The sequence below is a fragment of the Marmota marmota genome, unplaced genomic scaffold (assembly GCF_001458135.2).
Source record: "Marmota marmota marmota unplaced genomic scaffold, marMar, whole genome shotgun sequence".
Taxonomy (NCBI): domain Eukaryota; kingdom Metazoa; phylum Chordata; class Mammalia; order Rodentia; family Sciuridae; genus Marmota; species Marmota marmota.
The window spans coordinates 215,467-219,650 of NW_026000022.1; the positions used below are offsets into that span (position 1 = coordinate 215,467).

General features: G+C 38.0%; 2 long non-coding RNA genes across 2 annotated transcripts in view; both read left to right on the top strand.

Moving 5' to 3' along the window:
• The first annotated feature begins 1,054 nt into the window (after positions 1 to 1,054).
• LOC125618901 overlaps positions 1,055 to 4,184 on the top strand; it is a 27,146-nt gene continuing 24,016 nt past the window's right edge. The window contains exon 1 of the long non-coding RNA XR_007350271.1: positions 1,055 to 3,021. This is a non-coding gene — a long non-coding RNA (uncharacterized LOC125618901). The remainder of the gene's footprint in view (positions 3,022 to 4,184) is intronic.
• LOC125618902 overlaps positions 3,028 to 4,184 on the top strand; it is a 23,775-nt gene continuing 22,618 nt past the window's right edge. Inside the window, exon 1 of the long non-coding RNA XR_007350272.1 lies at positions 3,028 to 3,374. This is a non-coding gene — a long non-coding RNA (uncharacterized LOC125618902). The remainder of the gene's footprint in view (positions 3,375 to 4,184) is intronic.

Sequence of the window (4,184 nt, forward strand, 5' to 3'; positions counted from 1 at the left end):
AGGGAAATTCTATTTATCATATGATACTTCCCCTAAGCAAAGAAAAATTAAAGCAATATTCACAACTGTTTCATTACCATAATAATATCATCACTTCCTCCAGCAACAGTTTTAAGTTTTTAAATTTCTTTTTCCAATTATAAATAATTTTAAAAGATTTCAGTCCAGAAATGAAAAATACTAAATGGATAAACACATTCTAAAAAGACCCTCCAAACCCAATAAACTAGAACATGTTTAAGAAAGAGACACTTAGAGAAATATTAACTTGACCTATACAATGATATTACCTTCTCTTTTCCTTTTTTATTTATGGAATAAATAAAATAGTAGAAGAAAATGGTATGATTAATCTCTATGTACCCATCATCTTGCCTTAGCAATTATCATCACATGACCAACTCTGTTTCAGCCCAAATAGTAGTTACTTCCTCCTTCCTCTCTTTCCTCACTTATCCTCATTATAATTATTATTTCAAATTTGACACAGGGTGTCACTAAGTTGCCCAGGCTGTTCTCAAATTCCTAGGCTCAAGTGATCCTTCTTTGTCAGTCTCCAGAGTGACTGGGACTCCAGGAATGCAAACCTGTGCCTGGTCACCCTGATAACACCCTTTCTGTAACAGGATCATTTGCTTCTTGGCAAACTTGATGATCTCTTTCTTGGGCAATGTTTCTGGCTGAAAGATGTCACCAACTTGTCTGGTGTGGAGGCACATGCCTGTAATCCCAGCTGCTCAGGAGGACCAGGCAGGAGGATCATGAGTTCAAAACCAGTCTCAGCAACTTAGGGAGGCCCTAAGCATCTCTGCAAGAGCCTGTCCCTAAACAAAACATAAAAAAGGACTGGGGATGTGGTGGTTAAGTGCCCCTGGATTCAATCCCAACTTCCAAAAAAAAAAAAAAGGTAGAGGGGTCACCAACCTGTTCTCATTTCCGTTTCCAGTGTGCCACAAAAAGAAGCATAACGTCTAGTAAAAATTAAAAAATTCTTGAATAAATCTTGAAATTGACCAAACAACATACTTTTTTCCATATTTTAAAATCAGAAAATTCAACTTCAACTCACTATCAGTTATTTATTAAGCAAAAAGCTGTCCCCACCTCTTACACATACTGTTGTTACAAACTGACATTTTCTAGGTTTTGATTTAACTATACAATGAGGGGTTAAAACTAATGCTACTTAAAATTCCTTAGAGCTGAAATGTTTCCTCCTGATGCATCTTCTTGTTGTAATTGTGCTTGAATTTTCACGTGGCCAGAGACTTTTGTTCACCTTGGAATGGAATGAATTTTACAGCTCTAAGGAATTTTAAGTAGCATTAGTTTTAACCCCTCATTGTATAGTTAAATCAAAACCTAGAAAATGTCAGTTTGTAACAACAGTATGTGTAAGAGGTGGGGACAGCTTTTTGCTTAATAAATAACTGATAGTGAGTTGAAGTTGAATTTTCTGATTTTAAAATATGGAAAAAAGTATGTTGTTTGGTCAATTTCAAGATTTATTCAAGAATTTTTTAATTTTTACTAGACGTTATGCTTCTTTTTGTGGCACACTGGAAACGGAAATGAGAACAGGTTGGTGACCCCTCTACCTTTTTTTTTTTTTGGAAGTTGGGATTGAATCCAGGGGCACTTAACCACCACATCCCCAGTCCTTTTTTATGTTTTGTTTAGGGACAGGCTCTTGCAGAGATGCTTAGGGCCTCCCTAAGTTGCTGAGACTGGTTTTGAACTCATGATCCTCCTGCCTGGTCCTCCTGAGCAGCTGGGATTACAGGCATGTGCCTCCACACCAGACAAGTTGGTGACATCTTTCAGCCAGAAACATTGCCCAAGAAAGAGATCATCAAGTTTGCCAAGAAGCAAATGATCCTGTTACAGAAAGGGTGTTATCAGGGTGACCAGGCACAGGTTTGCATTCCTGGAGTCCCAGTCACTCTGGAGACTGACAAAGAAGGATCACTTGAGCCTAGGAATTTGAGAACAGCCTGGGCAACTTAGTGACACCCTGTGTCAAATTTGAAATAATAATTATAATGAGGATAAGTGAGGAAAGAGAGGAAGGAGGAAGTAACTACTATTTGGGCTGAAACAGAGTTGGTCATGTGATGATAATTGCTAAGGCAAGATGATGGGTACATAGAGATTAATCATACCATTTTCTTCTACTATTTTATTTATTCCATAAATAAAAAAGGAAAAGAGAAGGTAATATCATTGTATAGGTCAAGTTAATATTTCTCTAAGTGTCTCTTTCTTAAACATGTTCTAGTTTATTGGGTTTGGAGGGTCTTTTTAGAATGTGTTTATCCATTTAGTATTTTTCATTTCTGGACTGAAATCTTTTAAAATTATTTATAATTGGAAAAAGAAATTTAAAAACTTAAAACTGTTGCTGGAGGAAGTGATGATATTATTATGGTAATGAAACAGTTGTGAATATTGCTTTAATTTTTCTTTGCTTAGGGGAAGTATCATATGATAAATAGAATTTCCCTGAGGGCTGTCAGTTTACTAGAGACTACCTGGCTTCTGTTCTGTTCTTCTGCTTCCTCTCTGCCCTTGATTAAGTTTTTACCACTCTAGGTAGCTGGAAAAAAATTAAAACAAGGTTAATGGCCTCTAAATGTCTTTCTATGTGAAATGAACATTCTTTCCCCTCTTCCTCTCACAATCTCCCTTATTATAGAGGAGTCAAGTTGAAATGTTAAAGACACAAAGTTGCACACCCAAACATATAGTAAGAGTCCTTAAGGAAAGTTATAAAAGATGGCCATTCCATGAAATCTGGAAATCTTAAGTCTTTTTCCCATTCTTCCCTGTCCCTCTCAGAGAAGTTGAGCATGCTCAGAACTTTAGTGACCTGTAGATAATATAATCTGCACCTACATCTCCATCCCTAGATGTGACTACTGACCAAGATCTAACCATTCTATCTCCTGCCTGGGGAAAAAATCCTTACACATTTCACTTGTCATCTTCTCAAACTGAAAATGACCAAACCCTCTCCTCTGGGTGAGTCCACAACACCACTGGGTCTTGTGCCTTTTGGCTTCAGAGCTGCTTGAACTTTCCTTTTGCCTTTATCTTCCACCTGTACCCGTCATAAGACCCGTGGTCGCATCACTGTATCCCTCAGTACGACCTCTCTCCCTCCCCATTTCTCTGTCTCCTGCCTCATGAAGCCTCTGTCACCTGTTTTCATCCACTTGTTTGGTCTGCTTGTTTCCTAGGTCTGTCGCACCATTTCCTATGAACTGGCCTTTGGTGATGTTCTTCTAAACTTCTCCACTGCTTTCCTGCATCACCCCTGCCTCCTCCCATTTGATATAGTGTCTCATCATTGCTTTCTGGTTTGTCTGTCTCGTGTGAGTAAAGCACATCCTTCAGTGGCTTCCTAGCAATCAGTATGTAGGAGGTAAATTATTACCTTGTTTAGTATTTATAATGCCTTTATTCTATTGTTTGAGTGTGGCTCTAAGTTGATATAGAAGTCTGAAGTTTTCTACATGTGTTTTGATTTTGTTTTGTCAAGCAGTATAGTTTCTATTGTTGGAATACTTTCACATAAATGTCCAGAGGAGGGCAGTCCTAGAGCTGGTTTGGTCTCCCAGTGGTGTCCTGAGGACACAGACTTCCCTTCTTTTCTTGTTTCTGCATCTTCATCCTGTCAATCTGGGAGACCAGGGATCTTAAGTTTTAGTTTTATAGTGTCTATTCAGAAGGCGGGCAAAGAAGAAACAGTTGACCCTAGAGGTTGAAGGAAACAGTCTGCAGAATATGCCACAAGACTTTTGGGAATGCTGTATAGAATTTCATTTTCATTTTCATTTTCTCTAAGAAATGTCATTGGCTTCTGATTTTTCTACCACTGTACTGAAATTTCTATTTAGTGATTTAAATGTTTAATTTTAAAGAGCTCATTATTGTTTTTAAATTAATAAATTCTCATTAGGTCTATATGACAGCAAAATGCATTTTGATTCATTTATACAATTGCAGCACACTTTTTCATTTCTCTGGTAGTACATGATATAGCGTCACACCATATGTGCGGTCATATATATACCTAGGGTAATGATGTCCATCTCATTCCACCATCTTTCCTGTGCTCATACCCCCTCCTCCCCCCTCTTGTCCCCCTTTGCCCAATCACAGTTCCTCCATCTTTACCATGC